The sequence below is a fragment of the Belonocnema kinseyi genome, chromosome 6 (genome assembly GCF_010883055.1).
Source record: "Belonocnema kinseyi isolate 2016_QV_RU_SX_M_011 chromosome 6, B_treatae_v1, whole genome shotgun sequence".
NCBI classification, from domain to species: domain Eukaryota; kingdom Metazoa; phylum Arthropoda; class Insecta; order Hymenoptera; family Cynipidae; genus Belonocnema; species Belonocnema kinseyi.
The window spans coordinates 32,624,231-32,639,455 of NC_046662.1; the positions used below are offsets into that span (position 1 = coordinate 32,624,231).

The following is a 15,225-nucleotide window of genomic DNA, read 5'->3' on the forward strand; positions in this document are numbered from 1 at the left end:
AGCTCCAAGGAGATTATGTTGAAAAATAAAAAAAAATTTACCCAAAAAAAATTGTTTTTATACTTCATTCTAAGGACTTATTGAACTACCCTCGTAGAATGACGATTCTTTTATTTATTATCGGAAAGCAGAAGAATATTTTTTTATTGTTTTAAATGAAAAGAATTTTGTCGGAGCTTTTGTGGAATTTCAAAACTTTCAAAAACAAAAAATACAAATCAAAGATATAGTCCACGCATCTCTTACAAAAAAAGGTATTTTCACCGTATTAAATATTGTAATGCGCGTTTTTTCTAAAACGGTTTAATAAGGAGTCCTGATAAAAATTCCAAGTTTTTTAGAAATTTCACCGTTTGTCCCGGAGATATTTTTAAAAAAAGTTCCCAAAATTTTGTTTGCGTAGACTGACCTGCTCCATCTTCAATAGGTGCCGAATTATGGTCCTTCAAAGGAACGGATTTTTTTTAAAGACAAAAGAAAACACAATTCTTAAATTTGTATCTATACTTTGGAACCTCTTAATTTTACAAAAAAAATATTGAAAACTTCAATTAAAGTAGCCGTAATTTCGAGCAGTTCTAAAAAAATGCAATGATCTAGCCCCAATAGGTATACGTTATGGCCTCCCAAAGTTAACCATTTTTGACTTATTTTCGAGGGCAAATTGCTCGTGTTCAATTTTTTCAAAATACTGCGCTTCTCGGCGAAACTACGCAAGTGGTGCAAGAAAAAAAGTTGTAGAGAAGGAAAGTATCCGTAAATCTTAAAATATATAATTTCCTATTCTCCACAGATCAAGAGCTATCACTTTTAAAAAACATACTTTCTTCTATTTTACGCTATTTGTAGTCAAAAAATTTTTTTCAAAATCCCTCGATTCGTACATGTCCTACAGAAAAACGTTGAGGGAATACATTATGGCCTAAATTTTGCATTAAATAAATAAACTGATTTAGCTCTGATAAGTTGCGAGTTATAACCATTTATATTTGTATTGTATTTATATTTGTATTGTATTAAAAATAAACTCTTTTTTTCTTTTTTGTTAAAAAACAACAAATTGTTCAACCATTGTTTAAATAATACGCTTCACACTATTAATTGTGTGCATATTTTATATATTTACTTTGTGAGAATTACTTCCAGAATGTTAGTTGACGAAAGTAAATGAAGTAAAAATATATAAATTAACTGGTTTTACATTGTTTATTTATTATCCATAAAAAAGGTTTTAGAAGGGATTAGTTTTCTAACATTGTATTATTTTATGCTAAGAATTCTAGAAATTAATAAACTAATCATCGCAGTGGAAACCATTATATGTTAATTCTTCACAATAAAATAATATGTCAATATTATATCAATGTATAATAATACTAATAATATTTATTCAAACATTTTTTTTTTAATTTAAAAAGATAAGAATTCAATTTACAAAACAATTGTGAAGTTTCTACAAAGTAGACTATCTCCTGACTCTATAAGTAATTTATCAGTAAATCAATTAGGCAATTATTAAATTAGTTTTTTTATCTTTTTAATAATTATTTATGAATAATAAATAACGAATAAAAAATCAGTAAATTTATAAATTTTTTCTTTATTTACTTTCGACAAAGATATTCTGGAAGTAATTTTCACAAAATAAATACATAAAATATGCACACAACTGATATTGCGAAGCATATTTTTTAAACAATGTTGAACAATTGATTATTTTTTAGCAAAAAAGAAGAAAAAAGTGTACTTGTAATGATCTACAAATGCATACATGCCACCAAAATGCTCAAATACGGTCGCAGTATATTTTCCAAAACATACACAGCTTTCCGAATGGTAAGGGTCAAAGTTTCATGGTCATAATTCGTGACTTATTAAATAACATATTATTAACTTATTAACTAAGTAACTTATTAAATAACATTTGCTTCTTTTTTTTATTTTACTCCAAATTTAGTCTTCTATAATGTATACTCTAAACGTTTTTCTGTTGGATATTTACGAAATGAGCGATTCTTAAACAAGTTTTTTTGGCTGCAAATAGCTTAAAATAGAAAAAAAATATGTTCTTTTGAAGCGTTATAACTCTTGATCTATGAAGACATTGGTGTCTAGAAGATTAAATTTTTTTAGATTTACGCATCATTTCCTTCCCCACAAATTTTTTTCTTGTACCATTCAGGTAGCTTCGCCGAGAAGCGAAGTATTTTGAAACAACTAAACAATAGTAATTTGCCCTGAAAAATAGGAAAAAATGGTCAACTTTGGTCAACTTAATTGAAGTTTTGAACATTTTTTTGTAAAATTAATAGGTTCCAAAGTACAGATGCAAACTTCAGAATTGGTTTTTTTCGTCTCTTTAAAAAAAATCCGGGTTCTTTGAAGGACCATAAATTGGCACATATTAGAGATAGATTTTTTTCTTCAAGCTTTTCAGACTTTCCTCTAGTTCAAGTTTGCCGTTGAAGATTTTGCTCTGAAATACAATGGGACGGATCAGTCAACGCAAACAGAATTTTTGGAACTTTTTTCAAAAATATCTCTGGGACGCACAGGTATCATTTCTATAAAAGTTGGAATTTTTATCAGGACTCTTTAATAAGCCATTTTAGAAAAGCTGGTTTATCATTAAAAAAATATTTGAAATAATAGCAGTTGTGATGTGCGTACTACGTACACTGAATTTAAAGCATTAAAAGTTCAAATTAGACAAACTTTCAATTTATAAATTTATACAACTTTTAATCATTTAAAATTAGAGAAAAGCCGTTTCGAATCATTTCTAATGTCACCCGTTTAGTATCACAGAAAATTGTTCAATTTTCAATGAGTTTCATCTAAAAATCTTTCGAGTTTGAAAAATTGAGGCTTTAGTTTTCTATTTTTTTCTGGGTTGAAAGAGGACGTTCTTTATTCTTAATATTTTTATCCCTTTTCAGATCCCTCAATCATTTTGCAAGACAGTGTACGGCCAGAGGTACGAATATATTCAGCCTTTTTATTGATTTGGAGGAGAGAAAATCTGAGTTTTTATTTTTTGCTTTAAATTGAAGAACATAATTTTTTATTTTAAACAGTCTGATTAATATTTTTTTGACTTGAAGCGAGGCGTATGCTTTACTTTCAACATTTTTCTTATAATGTAAGGGACGAATTTTTTTATTTCCAATCTTTTTCTAGATTTCCAACTTATATTCACACCAAACGCCACATCGAGTTGAAAATTTGGAATACGAAACAAGAAGCACTAAGAATGGTGGGTCTGTTTCTAAATTTGTATAATAATGAAAAAAGTTTTTTGTTGTAATTTTTTTTTTCTTTTTCATAATTATTCAAGTTTAGGGCCAGACCCACCTTTCTTAATGGTTCTTATTTATGATCCCAAATTTTCAACTCGATGTGGCTCTTCTTGAGAAAACAAGTTGGAAAATAAGAAAGATGGCGGTAAGGTAGGAATCTGGTCACGTGACCCACTCGTCACATGGCCTTAATTTAAATTAAAATTTTTTTATTTCTAGTTTTTAATTGAGTTTAACAGATGAAAATTCTATAAATATCTTAGTTTTGAGGATAAAAAGAAGCAAATTTTTTATTTTCAATTTTCTTCCTAATTGAAATTGGACATTCTTTATTTATAAAATTTTTATTTTGTTGCATGGGGGTCAATTTCGATTTTTCATTTCTTTTCTGAAAAAGAGGATGAAATTTCTATTTTTAATCATTGGTTTGTAATAAAAAAGGGGAATTATGTTATAGCCTAATTCTTTTTTGAAGTTTTAAGTTTGAAATATTTAATTTGTTTAATTTTCATGTATAAAATTGTGCGATTTCGCATACGTAATCTTAAAACTGTTTTATTTTCAAGGCCTGTTTAATATGATTTAGTTTTTGAAGCTTGAATTTGAAAATGATTTTTTTTCTCAAATCGCTTAATTTTTAATTATTTAATCTAAAACGTTTTGAATTTAGATGTTCTTGCATGCAATTGTTCTTCAATTTGAAGTTAGAAACCTGAAAAAATTGAAGAGTTTTAAGTCAAATGCTGTCCGATTTGGACAATTCGGGAAACAAATATTAGAAAGTGTACACGCTTTCCACGCAGAAAAAACAGAAGATAAACTTCACATCGATTTCCGATGAAAGATTCGCTGCAACAAAAATTAACTTAACAGGATAAACTTTAACCAAATATTATTTAAACTTTCTTTTGTTTTCCCATGGCAACACATGTGTTTTGAAAACGCAAAGTTGTCTGAATAAAACTTGATCCCTCTAAAAAATTCTCCGAACAAAATTTTATCATTACTTTATTCTGTGCATTCATTATAAGCATTGTTAAAAAAAATTGACTATCAATAATAAAGATCGAAAATAAGTTCAACTTTTTACGAACTAATGGTTATTTTTTTCTAAATAAAGCTTAGATTTTTTTCTCGATAGGTTCTGTGCGCGGATACCATATTTTTAAAAGATTTATTGCTGTCTTCATATCAATAAAAAAATAATATCTACAATAGAAAGGGCATGAAGTACCTTACTGAAACTGTACTGCAAACAAATTTTTTTAATGAATATAAAAATATTTATAATAAAATGTCTATTCTTTAAAGTGAACGGATTTGAAGTAAACAGAAACAAAAGATTTATTCTCAGTAATAAAAGAAACCATTATTCGAAGATATTCAGAAAATTTGTAAATTTATTTAATTCCTGATAATCAGAGAGCGGACAAGCGTAGTCTGAAAATGATTTTATTACTATAAATTATAATAAATTTTCAAGCAGTTCAAATTTAGGCACTATTTAAAAAAATGGTAAAAATTTAAAGTAGTAGCCTATAACATTGTACAATTTGAATTGAAAAATCTAAAAAACTGAACAAGTTGAAATATAATGCCCGTAAAACATATTAATTGAGCCTCCCGCGATCAAAACGGAACACGCTCGAAATGCCTTGGTTTCAGTTGGCCTCTTGGTTATTCTGGTTCTTGATTTTTTCAAGTTCGACTTTCAATTTCTTTGAATTAAGATATGCTTAAAAAAAATTGAATGTCCGACTTGAAATAATCAAGAACGAGAATAAACAAGAGGCCAACTGAAACGAAGACATTTCGAACGTGTCCTGTTTTAATCGCGGGAGGCTCAATTGTAAAAAAGTATTAAAAACTTTACATTTTTAATTATATTTATCTACTCAATAATACTAACATATCAAAATTATATATTTACATAATATACTATGGAGTTTAGGCTTATTTTGACGCTGAAAATTGGAATTATAATATTTTTAAAGACAATAAAAATTATTATCATGTATCTATTCCATCATGAAGTATCAAGTGATATTAAAAATATGATTGAATAGATTTTTTTATACTAAAACTTTCTCTATTCCTCTGCTAATTTGTTAATATACGAGGTGGATTTTTAAACATCTGTTAAGAACCTTGATTATTTTATTTATTTGCAATTTAATTTTTTGTACTATTTTATCTGAGAAAAATTGAGAAACAACTGTGCTTTTTAATACCCGTGCGCGTTTAAATTAAAACTTTTGAATTGTCTGACAACTTTTTTTTTAAATTTTATGTATATGTGTATTATGTTTATATATGTCATTATATATGTGTATTTTTAATTACGTATTATTAGGTTTCACAGATAAAAAATTTTTGAACAGCTTTTTTTTTTGATCATGTTATAGCGATTTTTACCGAAAATCAACATTTTTAATTAAAAATCTTTACATTTTAAAGATTCCCAATTGTTTGAACCATTTTAGGTTACTTTAGTGTTTTACAATAGAAATTTTTATTTTAAAATAAACAAAATTAGATTTGGAATAATGTTCATAATTTGTTGACACGTTCAGATTATATTGACGTTTTATACACGAAATCGATTTTTCTAAACAGGAATCATATTCGATTTTTTTTTTAAATTAGAAGTTCTAAAAAAAATTATAATTCTACAAAAAATGTACAAATTTAAAGTAGGAGGTTATAACATTGTACAGTTGAAATATAATGCCCGTAAAAAATATTAATTATAAAAAAGTATTAAAAACTTTACATTTTTAATTATATTTATCTGCTCAATAACACTAACATATCGACATTATATATTCAGATATCATACTGTCGAGTGTAGGCATATTTTGAAGCTAAAAATTATAACTATAACATTTATAAAGCCGATAAAAATTATTAGCATGTATTCCATCATGAAGTATCAAGTGACATTCAAAATAATTGAATAGATTTTTCTATACTAAAATTGAGATTTCAGTAAAAAGGTAGTGTAATTTTTACTGTTTAAAATTGAAGACTTTGAAACTTTAGACCTTTAAAGTTCAATAATTCTATTAAACTTCGAAAATGAAATGATTTCAAATTAGAAGTTTTAAGAATGAATTCGTTCAACTTGAATCGTTAAAAATTAAACAAATCCAAAGTGCGTTGAAAATTGCATTATTCCTAAATTAGGATTTTAAAAATAAGTCATTAGAAATTATTCATTTTCAAATTTTACATCCCTCCTTTTAAAATTTACTCATTTTAATCTCAAGTGTAAAATTAATAACTTGAAAACCAATTGAAAAGAATTTCCATGCAAGGGTATATTTAATAAACTGACAAATTAAACTAATAGAAAAAGTCAATGTGGTTTCTTATTTTTAATTAAAATCTTCGAATCAAATAAAATATAGTTTGTATTGGAAAGAGTATAACACTTTGTTGTTACAGAAACATGTATTAGAATTCTAACGGAAATTTCCCTTCTACTATTGATTGAGAAACAGTATCTGAGAGTAGATAACATAATACCAAACATGTTTATTTGATTTATTATCGTATGAATAATCACTTGATGCACTCATAACTCATCTGTGTTAATGTGCTGCGCAAAGTGCGTTCCATTTACCTTAGTTTTGACACAATAGAAACGCCCTTCAGAAGATTCGTAGGAATAATGCACCCTCACGTATTTCTTAACCAAGAGCCCTTCATCTTCAAATAATTTCAGATATTTCATAAAATATAGGATAATAAATTTGTTTTCAAAATCCTTTTGATCAACTTTATTTTATCTGATATAAATAATATCTGAGTGAATTCAAGCTGGTTCATAGTAATGGAAGGCAATTTAATCCAATTATTAAAAAGCTAATGGCGCCATTTTCGATATAGTTTCGAAGCTATCTCGAAACTATTCGTAATAATTTTAAACTATTGTTGTCGGGAAGCCCGTCTTCGTGATTGCATGAAGCTTTAATTGTTTGCACATTTAAAAAAAGAGCCTGGAAACTTCAGGTTTATGAGAAATATAAGTTAATTTAAATACTATGTTCAATAATAATAATAACACAGGCACATGAAAAAAAGGTCTTGTGCACCAGATGAGCCAAACATTTCTACACATTTTTGTAGTCGCTGAATCCAAATCCGGGGTTGGTTTGACTCGGTCAGGTCGAATTTCTCTCCTAACCTCAAAAAAATGATGAACGTTGGATCATTCATGGAAACATACAGACAGCAAAGCGGTTTGTATGTTTTCAAGGTTGCTGAGGCCGAATTTAAAGGTCACATGATTCGGCAAGGTCGCATTCCATTCATAACCTTGAACAAAATTAATTTAAAAACCGAAATTTGTCCCTGACACAACCTCACGTCCAACTGCAAGGCAGCGCGCCTTCGCTGGCTTCGTTACCTCAACAAATCTGAGAACGAATAATTTTACTGTACACATATCCTTTCGGGGCAGTTGTCATTGTCACAGTATCTGTCAAGGCAGCAGGATTTTGTGCTACAGACTGATAGCCATGCTCAAAGAATGACTAACAAGTTCTATGTACCGGACGCTGAATACAAACAATTTATGACGAGAAAAGTTTTCAGTGTTTTAATTTTTTTTAGATTATGAATGGAATGCGACCTCAATGAGTCAAAAGACCTTCAAATTTGGACTCAGCGACCCTGAAAACATATAACCGCTTTGCTTTCTGGGTGTTTCCATGAATGTTCCAACTTTCATAATTTTTTTGAGGTTAGGAACGAAATGCGATCTGATCGAGTAAAACCAACCCCAGATTCGGGTTCAGCGATCCCAAGAACGTATAGAACTGTTTATCTCGTCGAGTGGACAAGACTTTTTTTTCGTGTGCCTCTCTGATCAAGAGACATCCGAGATTAATTTACCAGGTTTTTTTTTAAGTTTTAAATTATTTAACTTTAATTATACTTTATACCTTTGTTTTTTAAACATTCCTAAGCTATTGGATGAATTATTTTAAGATTTCCACCATGAACCATTTGTACCTTTTGTAATAATACAGGCTGTCTACTCAAATGCTGAAAAAATTCCCTAACCTTTCCAGATTTTTTTCACTCATAGTACAGAGCTATCCAGATATTTCGATTTTTTTTTAACAAAATAGACTCGGAATATGTATACAGCTTCGCGAGGTTATTATAAATAATTTTTTCTTTAGTTTATTGAATTTGTCTCCAAACTTCATGAATTTGAATAAAAATTCCAACAAAACAGTTATTGTATCTTCTTGATTTTTAATGTTTTAGTGAAATTTTTTAACTTTAAGAGGGAAATAGGAAAAAGGGAGAAAAGTGTATCATAAAATTCTAGCGTAGAGTAGAAAAATCAAATCAGGATTGAAAAGAAGAGTATAAATTATATTACTTTGAAAAATGGCTGCTTTATTGTGAGACTTTTCATAAAATAAAATAAATTACTCAGTAAAAACTGAATAATTCTGCACGGACACCAAATGTTGTAGCATCAAACAGAACCATTGAAGTTTTCATATGTCGGTAAATGTCGGTAACAAAAAGCTTTCATTAAAACTCCTCCTATTCCTCTACTAATTTGTTAATATACGAGGTTGATTTTTAAACATCCGTTAAGAACCTTGATTGTTTTACTTTTTCACAATTTAATCTTTTCTACTACTTTATCTAAACAATTTAAGAAACAACTGTGCTTTTTAATACTCTTGCGCGTTTAATACTCTTGCGTGCGCGCGCGCGCGTGTGTGTGTATTTTTAATACCAAATTATTAGATTTCAAATACCAAACAGTTTTGAAAAACTTAAATGTCTCGATTATGTTATAGCGATTTTTGCCGAAAATCGGCAATTTTAATTGTAAATCGTTAGATTTTAAATATGCACAATTTTTTTAACAATTTGCGGTTACTTTGGCGTTTTATACTAGAAATTTTTATTTTGAAATAAAAATCATTGCATTGGGAATATTATTTATAACTTCTTGACAAGTTTAGATTATGTTGACGTTGTATACACGAAATCGATTGTTCTAAACAAAAATCATATTAGATTTTAAAAAAGATTTATATTTCGAAACAATATTCTGTTGCGCTAATTTAAAAATACCAATTTCGTCGGGAATTGACATTTGTTGATAAAAACTTACTGAATTTTAAACAATATTTGCAATTTTTTAACAACCTTAGGTGATAGTAGCGTATTTTACCTGAGATTCTTAGTATGAAACAAAACTTATTAGATTTAAATCCAACGAATTTTGTGTACAATTATTAAAATTTACAGTCTTGAACAATTTTAAATTTTGATAGTGTTATGAATAAGGAGTTAGAATTTGCATTCAAAAATTAATACTTTACAAGCAAAGTATATAACTGTTTAACAATTTTAAATTACGTTGATGCTTTACATACAAAATTTTTATTTTCAAATAAAAACCATTATAATTTGAACAGGATTTAGAATAGATAAATTAAGAATATTTTGTAATAAAAATTGTACGTAGGACTCTGAAACATAACTTTCAAAAAATGTTAAACAATTTTTTCCGTATTTTTGGTAAAAATGTTTTGAAATTTTATTTGTTAGTAGCCTCATTAACCTTTATGACATACATATATTTTGTTTATTAAGATTAGTTCATCCGTTTACGAAAAAGAAAACTTTTGAAAATTCTATACTATCCTTCACTCCCAACAAAAAGAAGTTTTAAGGTTGACCTTTGCAGGGTGTTTTATTCACATAGATGCCAATATATGGTCAGGGCGGGTTTAACCCGGGTGCAAATGGGTGCATGACACCCGGGCGCCAATCATTCAGGGGCGCTTTGACGCTCCTACCAAAATGTATAGATTTATGAAAAATCGTGAAGACAGTCTAAACAAATTTCCTTCACCGTAGTGACCGCATTCACAGAAAAAAATTAAAGATAAAGTTTACATCGACTCCAGGTGAAAGGTTCACCGCAAGAAAAATTAACCTTGCCAGATAAACTTTACATGAATGCCAGCGCTATCTATCGTCGTTTAACTTCATTATATTTGAAAGAAATGGGGATTCCCACCTGTCAGTTGCTTTTTGCGCTTTTTGTTAAATGGTATTAAATGCGTTATAATTCGTCTACAATAGTGTAATTTATATCGGAGGAGATATATTAGTAAGAACAAATTTTTTTCGTGTTTCTGTTGTCAATTCTACATGTTTTACCGGAAAATGCTCACTTCAGTATGACGCAATCGACTAGTTCAGAATTATTTTTCTAACCTCGGAGAAACAGTCGCCGAGATATGTTTAATTTTTAACCAATGCAAGTATTTCCTGCAACAAATTTTAACTTTTGTTTTTTCTGTGTTATTTTAAATCTGATGTCCCAAATTAGAGCTCGAATTCACTTATACTTTGCCGTTTTCACATTGCTGCTAAGGACGCTGTGGCAGACGACAGCTTTTCATCGCAGAATAAATTTTCGCCAAATAGCATGTAAACTTTAGCATCGGGAAATTTTACATGCAACAAATTCGCCATTTTATAATTATGTTATCAATTTACAACGCAAATTGTTATTTTTAGTACAAAATAAATATATTTCAAAATAAGACTAAATTTTGTATAAAACATTTTAGGTTAGGTCCTAGATACGACATGAGATTAGTTGCACCACATACCGGTAGTAAGCGCGGCCACATACTTGTAGAGGCACGACATATACCGATTGGTTCCGCCACATGTTTGTAGAGGCGCGACAAGCAGCTATATATACGGTTTCGCCAAATTATAGTGCATTTGAAATCCAAAATGGTAATAATCTAATTTTACTTTATAAGTTAATGGAAAAATAATTTTAATTGAGTAGAAAAGGTCTTGAAGGAATTAAAAAACTCTAAAGACTTTTTGAAATCAAAATTATGCCCAAAATGTAGCAAAGATGTTAGTATAAAATAGTAATAACGAATTTGAATTAAAAAGTTTATTTTTTATTTAAGTTATAATTTTTTTGGAAATTAGTAGAAAAGTGAATTTGAAGATACAATTAAGTTTTATTTAAATTTAAATAAACTAAAAAAGCTGTCTGATTAAATCAACCAGAATTGTGGTGGTATGTCCTTACTATTTTTTTCTGGTTGAAGAAATAAAAATTCTGAAAAGAAATTTCCTTATAAAAACTTCTAAAAATTTTTTTTTCCTAAATTTCGTTATAGACCTAGACAAATGTCTTCTGAAATGTTACATTTTTTAAATATTTTTGAATTTAGTGGTATATGAGTTTTTTAACAGCTGTAAAGTGTAAGAAGCATTTTCGAGAATCAAAGGAAATTACGGCTTGCTCCTACAGTTTAGCTAAGGCCATGTTATAAATATGAACCATTTTTTCAAATTGAAATAAGAAGTAACTCAATCTTACAAAATGTCATTTTTCCTGCTCCAGAAATCTAACTTTAAGAAAAAATGTAAGTTTGCTTAATTTTTTTTTATTATCATTTAATACTAAAAATGGACAAAAATTTCCATAATTTTCGTCTTTTTTTTTATTTCAATATATGAGCTAATTACATTTTTTAAACCGCAACCATGAAAAATAATATAAACCAATGCTATAAATTCACAGAACTATTATGTACTTTAATAGACTATATTTTTTAAAAGAATTTGACGCTGTTTTTATTTTATTTTTAATAAATATATAAGTTTCCTTAGTTTTTTATTTAGTTTCTTTTAATTATTTCTTTATTTTGTATTTATTGAGAAAAAAAAGTTGAAACTTTAAAATGTTCTCCACCGGTCATATATAGAAAACTATACTTTCCAGCTGGTCGATTAAGCTTTTGTTTGCATTTACTTGTTTAACTGTTTGCATATTTAATTCCATTAAAAAATTTTGATTTTGCTAAAATTATTATTTTAAATTCTTTCCTTTAATAAAAACTTGCTTTTTTAAATTTGGTCGTAAATAAATTTATTTTCTAATAATTTAAATATTTGATTAACTTTCAGTTTCTTTTATAACATTTTAAAGGCTTATGCATTATAAATTAATTACATCATTAACAAACAAGGTTTTTTTAAGAAAAATAACAACAATCATGCAAAAAACCCCACTTTTTTATTTGAAAAAGATATTAAAATGTTTATTTCTTGCATAATTAAAAATAAATTAGGAAGGTATTTCGTATTTGAATAAAATTATGAGTCGAAACAAAAAATACATGATCTGGCGCTTTTTTGTCAGTTTTATTTTTTCAAAAATTATATACTACTTTTCAAAGATCTTGATTGAAAATCGAAGTTTAATTCCGCTCTATTGTATTATTCACAACTTTCTTCTAACTGCAATTCATAACACAGTAGACAATTAGACATAATGTAAAAATTACAATGAACATGAATAGTCAAAACTGTCATCTAGGTACTTGAAGTTAAAGTGAATATTTATTTCTGACAATATTAAAACTTCCATTTTAATATTGAGTTTATTAAATTAAAAAGGAAGATATGTTAAAATTATTTACGCCTAGCGTTATAATGCTTAAAGCTTCTTGTTCTTCAAAAATCAATATATTCCAATCAAGATTTTTTTCTTACTTCTTAAATCTTGTAAACAAAAACAAATGTTTTCATGAAATAAATAAGTGACGAAATTTTGTTATAAAATAATTTTTTTCAATGTGATAAGCCGTGATTATTTCTGCCGTCTTGGAGAAAAAAGTTACTCTCTAAAGTTTGACGTAAGGGTCATTTTCGCGTTGCAGCGTACACGTAAAGAAGACTCTCGTCAAAACGAAGATAGTGAGTTTCTTCACGCAAACAGCAGATTTGGCTTAACCCATTTTTCCCTCTCGACGGATTCTTCACCTTGGCGCGCGGGATATTTCCTAAATTAATTTTTTTACGTAAAAAAAGTCGTGTCTACTAAAATGTAATATTTTTTCTCAATGACTCAAATTAAACAAAAAGGTTTGAAAGTGTGAAATTAAAAATGTAAAGCATTGAACAAATTCTGAATTTAAGAATCAAATTCTAAACAATTAAAAATTTTAACATTGAAATTTAATTTGGTTCTGAATATAAGGGTTTAATATCGTAAAATTGACAACTGTATGCTTTCTAACTTGATTAGGCTTAAATTAATGGCCTCCAAAATCTTATAATACCCAAATACAAACATTTAGAATTTTGCATTTCAATTTTCAGATTAAAACTTTCAAAATTAAATAATTTAAATTTATCAGATTATACTTGAGGCATATTCAAAATTTATAAAATATTAATGCTTATATTTTTAATTTATGAACTCTATGAAAAAATTTCAAATAATACAATTCTTGAAATTTCTATTTGTAAAATTACTCAATTTGAATGTTTTAAATTAAAAATATATTAAAACGTTTCAATTTTAAATTCCTCTCTTTATAAAAAGTTTTCGATTTCAAAGGCTTTACATTAATTCCAATTTTTCACGAGGTTTGACATCGAATAATCTGCTTATTGCAGCTTTAAATTATTTATATCCTAAAGCTGAAAAAGATGTATTGTCGAAGCATAAGTGATTTCATTTAAAACGTTTAAAATTAAATAATTAGAATTGACAGGTTATACTCGAAGAATATTCGAAATTTTACAAATACTGAAATTTTGAACTTTAAATTTATAAATTAGTTTCTTTTAATAATTATTATTTTATTCTTACGCTTCTAGTAGAAAATAATTACACTGTAATTTTAATTGTTTTAATTTCAAATTTCTCTCATTTAAAACCTTTTAATTTCAAAGACTTTGAAGTTATAATCCAATTTTCGAAACTGAATAATTTTGAATGGAATAATTATTTAATTGCTAAAATACTTATAATTTGAAATATAATTGTGGGATGGTAAAGTATTTCTTTGCAAAATAGTTATGCTGAAGTTTAAATGCTTCCTTTTATATTTTGACATTGTCGACTTCTGAAAAGTTTCAAACCAAAAACTTTAGAACTATGAGTCCTAATTACTTTCCTGAGTTTTTTTCTTGAATTTAACTAATTATTGTAAAAACAGGGGAATTGTTTTTAATTTCTCTAGCTTATTTGAATGCTCTCTATTGTTGAAGCCAAGAAACAACCCACATATATCTGTATTCCATTCAATCAAATTTAAAATTTAACGACTGTTTCATTTTTATTGAACTAAATTGTACTTAAATTTAACACCATTTAACACCATTCAACATCTACAATTTTAACTGAAATTTACTTAAATTCAACTAAATTTTACTTACATTTTGAATTTAACTAACATGTATTCACTTTTTGAAATGATCTAAATTGTATTCAATCTTTAAATTTAGTTTTACAATATAATTTTTAAAATTGCACTACAATAAATCTTAAAGTACGAATAAAATTGTTTTAAAACTTATTTACTTAGTATCTAGAAAATTTCTCTTTGACAGGAAACCAGACGAGAAATTAATTTAACTAAACTTTATTTAATTCTTAAATTCACCTAAATTTCATTTAAATGTTGAATTTAGCTAAATTTTATTTAAATTTCAAATTCAACTAAATTTTATTTGATTTGGAATTTAAATCAATTTTATTTAGTTTTTTAATTTATCTTAATTTCATTTAAATTTTAAGTTTAGTTTTCAAAAATAATTTTAGAACTTTAACTAAAATTCTAAAGTACGAAAAGAATTTTTTTACATTTATTTATTGTCTCGAAAATTTAAAATAATAATAAATAGAATGTTTTTAGGCTCTCTTTAATTTGAATATAATTAGGTAAATCAGTGTTCATAATATTTTAAGCGTACAGACAAAGATATTATAAACGTAGATGCGGTACGGGCCTAGTTGCCCGCCATAAATATAGACGGCGCGTCCGGCGAAAAAAGTCACTTCCCCTCTACCCACCGCTCCCCGTAGAAAGCACACATCGATATAGTT

At 27.3% G+C, this 15,225-nt stretch overlaps 1 protein-coding gene across 1 annotated transcript in view; it reads right to left on the bottom strand.

Annotated features, from left to right (window-relative positions):
* The window catches only part of LOC117174938, a 25,265-nt gene that overhangs the window by 1,430 nt on the left and 8,610 nt on the right, over positions 1–15,225 (bottom strand). Inside the window, exon 2 of the mRNA XM_033364397.1 lies at positions 6,925–7,010. The gene's annotated coding sequence lies outside the window, so the exon portion shown is untranslated. The remainder of the gene's footprint in view (positions 1–6,924; positions 7,011–15,225) is intronic.